Below are 12774 nucleotides of genomic sequence, written 5' to 3' on the forward strand. Positions count from 1 at the left end.
TTTCCACGTTGCTAATCTCTGTCTTCTGATTGGAGAGTTTAATCAATTTACACTTAGTTACTGATCAGGAAAGACTTATGTCATTTTGCTGTTTCTTTTCTATATACCTTATAGGATTTTATTTATTTATTTTTTTAGAGATGGAGTTTTGCTGTCACCCAGGCTGGAGTGCAGTGGTGCAATCTTGGCTCACTGCAACCTCCGCCTCCTGAGTTCAAGCGATTCTCCTGCCTCAGCTTCCCAAGTAGCTGGGACTACAGGCGCATGCCATCACACCCAGCTAATTTTTTGGGGTTTTTTGTTTGTTTTGTTTTTGAGACAGAGTCTTGGTCTGTTGCCCAGGCTGGAGTGCAGTGGCAATCTTGACTCACTGCAACCAACCTCTGCCTCCCAAATTCAAGGAATTTTCCTGCCTCAGCCTCCCTAGTAGCTGGGACTACAAGTGCCCCTCACCACACCCAGCTAATTTTTGTATTTTTAGTAGAGAAAGGGTTTCACCATATTGGTCAGGCTGGTCTCGAACTACTAACCTCAGGTGATCCACCTGCCTCGGCCTCCCAAAGTGCTGAGATTACAGGTGTGAGCCACTGTGCCCAGCCACCTTATAGGTTTTTTTGTTTTGTTTTGTTTTGTTTTTAGATTGAGACGGAGTCTCGCTCTGTTGCCCAGGCTGGAGTGCAGTGGCATGATCTCAGGTCACTGCAACCTCCACCTCCCAGGTTCAAGGGATCGTCCTGCGTCAGCCCCCTAGTAGTGGGATTATAAGCACGCACTACCATGCCCGGCTAATTTTTGTGTTTTTAGTAGAGATGGGGTTTTGCCATGTTGGCCACGCTGGTCTTGAACTCCTGATCTCAGGTGATCCACCCACTTCGGCCTCCCAAAGTGCTGAGATTACAGGCATGAGCCACTGTACCCGGCCATGGATTTTAAAATCTTTAATTACCTGCATTAGTGTCTTCTTTCGTGTTTAGCTGGAGTTTTGTAGGTTTTCTTTTTTCTTTTTGTAGTAACGTGTAACTATTTTCTCATTTTATTTTGTGTAACATTGTAATTTGAATTTATAGCAGCGTAATTTCAGTAACATGCAAAAATTCTGCTTCTTTATAGCTTCATCTCCACCCCTTTCAGTTGTCACAAAATTACATTATTATATACTGTGTGTCCCAAAACATAAACTCATAATTGTTTAAATGCATTAGTCTGCTAAGGTGTGTTTTATGGACCCGAATGTGATCTATCTTGGTGAATGTTCCATGTGAGCTTTAGAGGAATGTGTATCCTGCTGCTGTTGGATGAAGTGCTCTATAGATGTCAATTCTGTCCGGTTGCTTGATGGTGCTGTTGAGTTCATTATGTCCTTACTGATTTTCTGCCTGCTGGATCTGTCCACTTTGATAGATTGATGTTGAAGTTTCCAACTATAATAGTGAATTCATCTGCTTTTCCTTGCAGTTCTTAGTTTTTGCTTTGACGATTTTGATGCTCTGTTGTTAGGCGTATACACATAAGGTTTGTTAGCTCATCTTAGAGAAATACTCCTTTATAATTTTGTAATGTCCTTTTTCTACCCCTGATAATTTTCCTTGCTCTGAAGTCTGCTCTGCCTGAAATTAGTATAGCTACTGGGACTTTCTTTTTGATTCCTGGTATGTCTTTTTCCATCTCTTTAATTTTTTCTCTTTTTTTTTTTTTTTTTTTAAAGACAAGAGTTTCACTCTTGTTGCCCAGGCTGGAGTGCAGTAGCTTGATCTCAGCTCCCTGCAACCTCCATCTCCTGGGTTCAAGCAATTCTCCTGCCTCAGCCTCCTAAGTAGCTGAGATTACAGGCATCTGCCACCATGCCTGGGTAATTTTTGTATTTTTAGTAAAGACGGGGTTTTACCATGTTGTCCAGGCTGGTCTTGAAATCCTGACCTCAGGTGATCCGCCCGCCTCAGACTCCCAAAGTGCTGGTATTACAGGAGTGAGCAACCGTGCCCAGCCTCATCTCTTTAATTGTAATCTACCTGTGTTTTTATATTTAAAGTGAGTTTCCTGGGTCTTCTTTTAACATTTTTTGCAAGGTGGATTTACTGATGACAAATTCCCTTAATTTTTGTTCTTCTGAGAAAGTCTTTATTTCTGTTCATTTTTGACCCAACACATGCTTGGGTCTTATTTTTGAATATATTCTGACATTCTCTATTTCTTATTTGATGTATTTAGAACATTGACATTTAAAGTGATTATTGGTACAGTTAGATTAATATCTGCCATATTTATTACTGTTTTCTGTTGCTTTTATTCTTCCCTTTTCTTTTTATTTTGGTCTTCCACTCTTTTTCTGCTTTCTCTGGCTTTAATTGAACATTTTATATGATTACATTTTTTCCTCTCTTAGCATGCCAATTATGCTTCTTATTATATACTTTTAAAAAGTCTTGGCTGGGCGCAGTGGCCCATGCCTGTAATCCCAGCACTTTGGGAGGCCAAGGTGGGTGGATCACCTGAGGTCAGGAGTTTGAGACCAGCCTTGCTAACATGGTGAAACCCCATCTCTACTAAAAATACAAAAAATTAGCCGGGCGTGGTGGTGGACGCCTGTAATCCCAGCTACTCGGGAGGCTGAGGCAGGAGAATGGCTTGAACCCGAGAGGTGGAGGTTGCAGTGAGCCGAGATGGCGCCATTGCACTCTAGCCTGGTTGACAAGAGCGAGACTCCATCTCAAGAGAAAAAAAAAAAAAAAAAGTCTTTGCCCTTGAGTTTAGTATTTACAGTTACAACTAATCCAATTCCACTTTCACCTGATGCTATGCCACTTCATGGGTTGTACAAGTTCCCTCTAACAGAGTATTCTCAGTTCATCCTTACTGTCCCTTATGATATTGCTGTCATTAATTTCACTTATTCAAAAGTGAAATTATTATTTTTATTATTATTTTTTTAAGACGGAGTCTCGCTCTGTCGCCCAGGCTGAAGTGCGGTGGCTCGATCTCGGCTCACTGCAAGCTCTGGATTCCGGATTCACACCATTCTCCTACCTCAGCCTCCCAAGTAGCTGGGGCTACAGGTGCCCACCACCACGCCCGGCTAATTTTTTTTGTATTTTTAGTAGAGGCGGGGTTTTACCATGTTAACCAGGATGGTCTCGATCTCCTGACCTCGTGATCCGCCCGTCTCGGCCTCCCAAAGTGCTGGGATTACAGGCGTGAACCACCGCACCCGGCCATAAGTGAAATTATTGACAGCAATATCATAAGGGACAGTAAGGATGATTATTGACCCAATCATTGAATACATTTTGCAGGTTTGTTTTTGTTTTTGTTGTCGAGACAGGGTTTTTTTGTTTGTTTGTTTGTTTGTTTGTTTGTTTTTTGAGACGGAGTTTTGCTCTGTCACCCAGGCTTGGAGTGCAGTGGCGCAATCTGGGCTCACTGGAAGCTCCACCTCCCAGGTTCGCGCCATTCTCCTGCCTCAGCCTCCTGAGTAGCTGGGACTACAGGTGCCCGCCACCATGCCCGGCTCATTTTTTGTAGTTTTAGTAGAGATGGGGTTTCAGTCTATTAGCCAGGCTGGTCTCGAACTCCTGACCTCGTGATCTGCCCACCTCACCCTCCCAAAGTGCTGGGATTACAGGCATGAGCCACTGCGCCTGGCCGAGACAGGGTCTTGGTCTGTCGTCCAGGCTGGAATATAGTGGTGCGATCATAGCACACCACACCCTTGAACTCCAGGGCTCAAATGATCCTCCTTCTTCAGCCCCTCAAGTAGCTGAGACGACAGGTGTGCACCACCATGCCTAGATAATTTTTTTTTTTAATTTCTAGTAGAGACAGGGTCTTGCTCTGTTGCCCAGGCTGATCTTGAACTCCTGGTCTTAAGAAGTCCTCCCGCCTCAGCCTCCCAAAGTGTTGGGATTAACAGGTGTGAGCCATTGTACCCAGCTTTTAAAAATATTAATAATAGAGTCAGAGTGTTACTATGTGGCCCAGGCTAGAGTGCAGTGGCTATTCACAAGTGCAATCCCATTACGATCAGTACAGGAGTTTTGACCTGCTTCATTTCTGACCTGGGCTTATTCACCCCTCCTTAGGCAACCTGGTGGTCCTTAAGGAGGGGAGGTCACCATTTTGATGCCAAACTTAGTGCAGACACTCAGTCCAAATAGCCCAGAACTCCTGGACTAAAGCTAGCCTGCCTCAGCCTCTTGAGTAACTGGGTCTAGAGGCATGCACCACCATGCCTAGCTGTTGTTGTTATTACCTTGAACAAACTGTTATCAGTTAAAAATAAGAAAAGTAGACCGGGCGTGGTGGCTCTTGCCTGTAATCCCAGCACTTTGGGAGGCTGAGGCAGATGGATCGCTTGAGGTCAGGAGTTCAAGACCAGCCTTTGCCAACATGGTGAAACCCCATCTCTACTAAAAATAAAAAAATTAGCTGTGCGTGGTGGCGTGTGCCTATAATCCCAGCTACTCAGGAGGCTGAGGCAGGAGAATTGCTTGAACCTGGGAGGCAGAGGTTGCAGTGAGCCAAGATCGCACCATTGCACCCCAGCCTGGGTGACAGAGCCAGACTCTGTCTCAAAAAAAAAGGAGTAAGAAAAGTAAAATATTTTGCCTTCACTTATTTATTCTCTAATGCTCTTCCTTTATAGGTCTTTATTTCTGACCTGTATTATTTTCCTTCTTTCTCAAACACTTCTTAATATTTTTTGCAAGGCAGGTCTACTGATGACAGATTCTGTTAATTTTTATTCTTCTGAGAAAGTCTCTTCTCTTTTGAAGGGTAATTTTACTGGATACAGATTTTTAGGTTAGTAGGGTTTTTTTTTTCCTTACAACACTATAAATATTCCCTCTACTGTTTTTCCTTGAATAATTTCTCAAAGAAGTCTGATGTAATTCTTATCCTTACTCCTTTATAGGAAAGGAATTTATTTCCCTGTGGCTTCTCTCAAGATTTTCTCTTTCTCTTTGATTTTCTGTAGTTTATTGTATGCTTACATGTAGTTTTGTTCTGTTTTTGGTTTTTGCTATTTATCCTACCTGGTATTCTGTGAGCTCCCCAGATCTGTGTTTGGCATCTGTCATCAGTTTTGGAAAATTCTCTGTTCATTATTGTTTCAGATATTTTTTCTGCTCATTTCTGCCTGTCATCATCTTCTGGATTCCCATTATGCATATTTATGCCTTTCTAATTGTCCCACAGTTCTTGGATATTCTGTTCCATCTTGTTCATTCTTTTCTCTCTGCGTTTCAGTTTGGGAAGTTGCTACTGACATTTTTTTTCAAGCTCATTGATTCTTTCCTTTGACTGTATCTAATCGATGAATCCATCAAAGGCATTCTTCACTTTTCTTACAGTTTTTTTTGTTTGTTTCTAGCATTTCCTTTTGATTCTTTGAGTCTTTATCTCTGCTGAAATTACCCATCTGTTTTAGCATATCATCTACTTTTTCCGTTAGAGCCCTTAGCATATTAATCATAGTTGTTTTAAATCAGAGTTGTTAGCTGTGATAATTCTAACATCTCTGCTATTTCTGAGTCTGGTTTTGATGCTTGCTATATCTCTTCAAAGTCTGCTTTTTAATCGTAGTATACCTTGTAATTTTTTTGTTGAAAACCGGACTTGATGTACTTGTTAAAAGGAACTGAGGAGGCCGGGCATGGTGGCTCACGCCTGTAATCCCAACACTTTGGGAGGCTGAGCGGGGAGGATCGCTTGAGCCCAGGAGTTCAAGACCAGCCTGGGCAACGTAGAGACCCCATCTCTACTAAAAATAGAAAAACTAGCTGGGCATGGTGGCACACGCCTGTAATCCCAGCTACTCAGGAGGCTGAGGCACGAGAATTGCTTGAACCCAGGAGGTGCAGGTTGCAGTGAGCCAAGATCATGCCACAGTACTCCAGCCTGGGCAACAGAGTGAGACTCTGTCTGGGGAAAAAAAGAAAAAAAAATAGGCCAGGCACAGTGGCTCATGCCTGTAATCTCAGCACTTTGGGAGGCCAACGCAGGCTGATCACTTGAGGTCAGGATTTCGAGACCAGCCTGATCAACATGGCGAAAGCCTGTCTCTACTAAAAATACAAAAGTTAGCTGGGCATGGTGGCAGGCGCCTGTAATCCCAGCTACTTGGGAGGCTGAGGCAGGAGAATCGCTTGAACCCAGGAGGCAGAGGTTGCAGTGAGTAGAGATTGAGCCAGTGCACTCCAGCCTGGGTGACAGAATGAGACTCCATCTCAAAAAAAAAAAAAAAAGAAAAAAAAAAGAAAAGGAAGTAACTGAGGAAAATCAGCCTTTGGTGTGAGTTTTTTAGTTTATCTGGCTAGGCGTTAGGCTCTGTCTACTGTTTGCTGTAACTATAGGTGTCAGAACTAAAATTTCCTCCTGTGTCTGTTTTTCCTTCCTTGGGTTTCCGTAGAGACTTCTTAAATAAAGTCTGAGATACGCAGGTTTTTCCGTTCTATTCTCTTGTTATTATATAGGAGCCCTATTTACGTGGTGGGAAGGAGGGGAAGTGTCCTAAGTCCTGTGACTAGGTCTCAGTCTTTTTGTGAGCCTGTGCCCCTGGCCTGTGACTTTTACCAGCACTTCTCAGTTTGGGGTTTTTGCCTCCTTAGGTGAAACAGGAAGGGAGAGGGGGCTGGAGTTGGGCCCTTTCTTTCCTTCCTGTGGAAGGCTTAGGGGTGCTTAAGTTGGGTCAACCTTTCCCTTAGGCTGATGAGGATCTTATAAAACCTAATTAAGTTAGGCTGTTGTAAAATAGTTTCCTTTGAGGACAGGCCTTGTTAAGAACAGAAAGCTCTAGACATAGTCCACATGGCTGCTTTCCCCCTCCCCCGCCAGAAGTATGAGAGGATCTTTCTCTGATCTTGACTGTGAGAACCTGGTAGGGCTCATGGAGGTAAAGTCCACATTGAGTCTCCAGCAGTTCATGAATTGCTGTGTAAATTTTCCTACCCTCGTTTCCACTCCTGGGCTCCTGCTCAGGTAAGCTCCACTTCAACCTGTTGACCTGTCTCCAGTGTCGGGGGCAGTCATTTGCCCTGTAACTTCAGTTCTCTGATGCAGCTAAAAGGGGTTGTTTGCCAGTTCAGTGTTTTTTCTTGTAAGGATGGTAGTGACAACTTCTAAGCTCCTGACATGCCTGACTGAAGAATGAAAGTCCTTTGCCTTCATTTTTTAATGATATTTTTGGTAGATAAAAATAATTCCAGTTGACCGGTTTTTGTGAGTGTGTGTGTGTGTGTGTGTGTGTGTGTGGTTTTTTTTCCCAGTACTTTAAAGATGTTACTTCTTTGTCTTTCCGCTTACAGCAGAAGTATCATGTCATTCTTACCTATATTTATCAGTACATAATATGCTTTTTAGCTTAACTGCTTTTAAGACTTTTTAATTTAACACTGGTTTTCTACAAGTTGATTATGATGTGTCTTGGTGCAGTTTTCTTCAGGTTTATTTTGTTTGGGTTTTTCTTTTTTTTGAGGCGGAGTCTCGCTCCATCGCCCAGGCTGGAGTACAGTGGCGCAATCTCGGCTCACTGCAAGCTCCGCCTCCAGGGTTCACTCCATTCTCCTGCCTCAGCCTCCCGAGTAGCTGGGACTACAGGCGCCCGCCACCACACTCAGCTAATTTTTTGTATTTTTTAGTAGAGACGGTGTTTCACCGTGTTAGCCAGGATGGTCTCGTTCTCCTGACCTCGTGATCCGCCTGCCTCGGCCTCCCAAAGTGCTGGGATTACAGGCGTGAGCCACCACGCCCAGCCTCTGTTTGGGTTTTATTGACTTTCTTGGATGTGTGAATTGATAGTTTTCATCATATTTGGGAAATTTTGCTTATTTCTTCAAATATTTCTGTCTCCTCTTTCTTTTTCTTCTAGGACTTCCAATTATGTGCACATTAGACAGCTTGATAGTGTCCAATAATTTTTTTCTCTCTGCCTTATTTGAGTAGTTGCAATTGCTATGTCTTCAAATTCATGGATCTTTTCTCTTTCAGTGTTTATTTGATGTTAATCCCATCCAGTGCATCTTTTCATTTCAGGTATTGTTTTTACTGTCTCTGGAAGTTCCATTTGGATCTTTCTGTATCTTCCATGTACTCATCATGCTCATGTTTCCCTTTACCTTCTTAAATATATGCCGAACTATTGTCCTTGTCTGCTAGTTCCTTTATCTCTGTCGTTTCTAGGTCAGTTTCTATTGACTGTGTATGGTTATAGGTCATATTTTCCTCTCTTTCTTGCATGTCTGTTATAGCAGTTATCAGTTTATTGCGTCTCAACTCTAAATCCACCCTTCATTGCCACTTGTGATACTGGAACATTTCTCCCTTGCCCCATGCTGGTCTTTGTCAGTGGAAAGCGTTGAGAGGAAAGGGCATTTCTTGGTTCTTTGTGCTTTGCTTACACCTGTCTGTGACATGAGCTGGTATGTGGGACATATAGGGTGCTCAGGCAGCTTTCAGGCAGGTCCCATAGCACCCCAGCTAGCCGCCTGGCAGCTTTCTGGTGAGTTCAACAGCACCCCCACACCAACCCCCCAGCTTTCCAGCACTCCTCAAGCAGCCTTCCAGCTCACTGTGTTAGCGTCCTCGCAAGTGGTTCTTGGCCCTTAGCTTTGTCCTGGGACAGCCCAGTCAACGTCATCATCTAGTGCGTACTTTTGATCACACCCTCTCCTAGGTCTGAATCCTTCCCTTAGTTACCTCCCTTTACTCTAGGATGTTCTGTAGATTTCTCTTTTGTTCCCTCTTAGTCAACTCCCTGTAAATAGTTAATAATTCTTATGCTAAACTTCCCTTGTTTAAGCTACCGTGTGGTTTCTGTCCCCTGGTGGGACCCTGACTGATAGGCCTGGTTATTTTTTAAATTGGATGCTGAATATTGTGAATTTCAAATTGTTGGCTAGGCCAGGTGTGGTGGCTCATGCCTGTAATCCCAGCACTTTGGGAGGCTGAGGCAGGTGGATCATTTGAGCTCAGGAGTTCAAGACCAGCCTGGGCAACATAGTGAGACCCTGTCTCTGCAAAAAATGAAATAAATTATTGGCTGGTGAATTTTGTTGAATTCCTTTGAACAATGTTGGGTTTGGGTCTGGAATGCAGTTAAGTCCCTTGGAAGCAGCGATCCTTTAGAGACTTCTGAACTTTTCAGTGGGTCCAATGCTGCTTTAGTCTGCAGTTGACTTAGTTCTATTACTAAGGCTGATGCCCTTCTGTGGAGTCTACCCAATACCCCATGAATTAGGAGATCTCTCCACAGTGGCTTGTGGGAACACAAAATATTCCCTGTGTGAACTCTGGGGATTGTTTTGTTTGCTACTTCCTCAGGATTCTTTCCTGGGCCTTCTCATATAGTTTTTCTCACCCAGGCACAGATCTGTTTTCAGCTAAAGACTCCAGGAGACCCTCTGCAGATCCTGGCTCTACCTCTGCAGCTGCCTCCTCCCCAGGACTCTGCCCTGCAAATAGCAGCAGCCTTGGCCTCCCTGAGCTCTGAACTCTGTCTTCCCAACTCAGAAAGACTGCAGGTTCCGGCTGAGTTTCCCTGCCTGCGCTGCAGCCTGGAACCCGCCTCCTGGCTGTAATTGGTGCAGTCATAGGATGTGCTCTCTTGTCTCCCTTATCTTGGAATCACTGTCCTGCACTGTTTTCCACCAACTGAAGGCAAAAGTATGTTGTCCAGTTTTCCAGGTGTTCAGGGTTCCCTGTTGCTGCATCCTACATGAGTATATAAACAGAGAACAAACAAAACAGCCTGTCAGGAGTTTGCTGAAGTTTCAGAATAGGTGGTGCTGGGTGAGCTGATGGGCATGAGTAACACTCCCCTTTTCCTTTTTTTAGTGACCACAATATGAATGGGAACAGCAAGACGGCAAAAGCTTGCTGAGTGGTGCAGCGCCAGCCTGGGTAGTGGCCTCCCCAGCAAGTTGCATGTCACTAGCTTCCTGTGGCTGTCACTCCTGGGCCCAGGCACCTCCGAAGATCAGCACCTCCTCATGGGCTCAAGCGAGGACAGGAGCCCGTCACCCATGAGCTCGCAAGGGCAGAGCCACTGTCCTGTCTCGATGGCTCCACCGTGACTCCAGTGGACTTTGGACAGTGGGGAGCAGGCCCAACAGGGCCACTCGGATGTGGTCACTCTGGATTTGGGTGGATCAGCACCAAGCTAGACTCATCCCCAGCCCCCAGGTGCTGTTGCGCTCCTGCGTGAGGCCCCATCCACAGCTGCAGCTGTGGCGGGGTGGCTAGTGGTGGCCAGCATGGCCCTGCTGTAGCTCCACGCTGTGGGGGGCGTGGCCCTGACCAGCAGCCACCCCTCCATGTGGGCCACAGGGGAGGAGCTTAGGAAGCCGCCTTGGCAAGGTGAGTGGACGCATTTACGTGGTGAGAGGTGAGAACCAGTGCCGCTCCCCAGAGCCCTGCGATTCCTGGGGAGGCTGAGGCTTGTAGACGCCTTGCCTGCTCTCCTCCTGGGGTGCTTTCCTGTTCACAGGGCTGGGACCTTGGAGGGAGAATGGAGGCAGCGCCTCTGTCTGCCCCCGCTCAAGGGCCCAGCACAGGCAGGCCCTCTGGGGAGCCCCTCAGTGGCTGGTGGGGAGTCTGGGGCAGGGTGAGGGACAGCATCTTCCACCGACCACAGGCTTGGGCAGCATCTGTCCTGGAGGCCATCCCTGCGGGAAGGCCTCTTTTGTGTGACTCCTTCCCTGTGAAATGGCTTCTCCATGCAGTTCAGCCCCACAGGTGCCCTGAGAAAACACAAAGTGCTTTCTGCACGTGTCCCGGCCCCCAGAGAAGAATTTGGTTACAGAGAAGGTGACAGCTCATGGCTTCCTGAGGGTAGGGCAGTGGGAGAAGTCCCCAGGGGAGCTTGGGGCCCATGGCCTCCCACACCCTGGGTGGGGCTGCCCACTGGGAGGCCCACATTGCCTCAGGGAGCCTGGGGGCTGGAAGGAGAGCAGGGGCTGGGGACCAGTGGCTCACAGGGATCTGGGGAGAACTGTGGAACCAGCCTTCCCAGCCGTCCCACCCAGGAAAGGAGTGGGCAGAGTTGGAAGAAATACAGCACTGCCTTGGCCTTGGCCTCAGACCCGAGGGTCTGGCTATAGCCATGGTGGCGGCTGTGTCGTGGGGGCTGCGTCATGGCACTGGCAGTGGCCCCAGGACTGTGGACTAGTGCAGACTAGCACAAAGTTCCTGCTGGGCTCGGGGTGGGAGCCCCTCCTGGCCGTGGAGACAGGCCCACGTCAGCCCCTCAGGATCTGTTGCCCAACAGCTCTCAGCCTTTTGCTTGGGGCCTCTTTGTGTGGAATGGTTCTGAGTTCTCTGCTATCTGGCAGCAGCATCTTCTGAGCACTGCTGTGACAGCTGCCTTAGTCCACAGACTGCCATGCCCTCCCATTAGGAGCCATCCTTGGGCACTCCTGTGTCACCCGTGGTTACTCCACCATCCTGCTAGGCCATGGGATGTGGAGGCTGAAGAGTCCAAATGGGACAGAAGCCTGTCCCCTCCCTCCTTCCTCAGAGAGGCCTTGGTTGGGCTCACACTGAGTAGGGGCAACCAGCAGCTGGAGAGAGTGGAGCTCTTAAACTGTGGCTCCAGAGCAGAAGGCCCCCCTCTGACACACCTTTCATCCAGCATGTTCTCCGTGAGCACCTGCCACGGCCCAGGCCCTGCTCTCGGTGCTGCCGGCTGAGCCCAGCTCTCGTGGGGCTTGCATCTAACAGAAGAGGGTAACTACAGTGTGAGTGACATGTGATTCGTGGTGAGGAATAGAGGAATAGAGGAATGAGGATGCAGAGGTCTTCTGTCCTAGAGGACGCTTGGCTGGGCAGAGGGAAACGGCCTTGTGTCCCTGGGGCACTCTCATTGTCGGGCACATCTCTGGATGGGACATCTGTGGCTGGAAGCTGTCCTTGTGGCCATGCTAGTTGGACCAGCCTGGCTGGTTATCAGTCCGTGTCCTCAGCCCCTCCCCTTTTCAATGACTCATTCCAGGTCCCGCAGGCTCTGCGTCTGGTGTGGAAGAGCTCAAGGCGAAGCACTCCTGCCCAGGACCCGAGGAGCCGGCCACTGTTCAGAAGGCCCCAGCTTGAAGGCCTGGAGAGCCGCCCAGCAGCACAACACAGGCAAGCTTGGGGAGGTGAGCCCCACTTCCTGCTCCCGCACAGGCTCTTCTCCCTGGGGCACCGGCTGGGCAGGATGCTGAGAAGCTGGGCATGGGCGGCTGCTGAGAGGCAGAGGAGCCAGAGAGCTGCAGGAAATATCCCGGGGCTGGGAGACCAAGATAGGGGCTCGGGGCTGCCGAGGCGGCTGGACCTGAGGGACCAAGACCCCTGAGCGAAGGAGCCAGAGAAGAGAGACGGACATTAGGCACTGGTCTCTCTAGCCATTTGCTGATGAAGCTGCTTAGGGCAGAGGAGCAGAAAGTGGCTGAAAAGCAGAGTGGGATTTTTGGCAGTTTCGTGGAGTTAGGGAATAGGTTGGGGCCTATCAGGTGCAGGGCCCTAAGAAATATCCCAGGCTCTCATCTGGGACCAACCCTGCCTCGCCGGGACAAGCCACAGCTGGGCTGTTCTTTCCAAAGACTGCAGAGGAGCTTAGTGTGGGTGGAGTTCCTGATTCACTGTCTCACTGCTGCCCACCACGGAGCGGAGCAGGTGAGCTGTCCCTGTCGGGGGACATGTCCAGACCCTCCGCCCTTCTGTCACGCACAGTCCCTGACACTCAGTTGAAGGCAACCAGGTACACTGGGAAAGGGGACCAGGGGAAGAAAGGTGACGGACCCA

General features: G+C 47.8%; 1 protein-coding gene across 9 annotated transcripts in view; it reads left to right on the plus strand.

The window, feature by feature from the left end:
- The window catches only part of DNASE1 (deoxyribonuclease 1), a 54447-nt gene that overhangs the window by 19328 nt on the left and 22345 nt on the right, over nucleotides 1-12774 (plus strand). For 5 of the 9 annotated variants that reach the window (XM_055100765.2, XM_063598310.1, XM_055100769.2 and 2 more), the window contains exons 2-3: nucleotides 9829-10350; nucleotides 11984-12114. The gene's annotated coding sequence lies outside the window, so the exon portion shown is untranslated. Of the gene's footprint in view, nucleotides 1-9828; nucleotides 10351-11983; nucleotides 12129-12774 lie in introns of all 9 variants that reach the window. The other 4 variants (XM_055100763.2, XM_063598309.1, XM_014341646.4 and 1 more) reach the window with 1 other exon arrangement.

The sequence above is a fragment of the Pan paniscus genome, chromosome 18 (assembly GCF_029289425.2).
Source record: "Pan paniscus chromosome 18, NHGRI_mPanPan1-v2.0_pri, whole genome shotgun sequence".
NCBI classification, from domain to species: domain Eukaryota; kingdom Metazoa; phylum Chordata; class Mammalia; order Primates; family Hominidae; genus Pan; species Pan paniscus.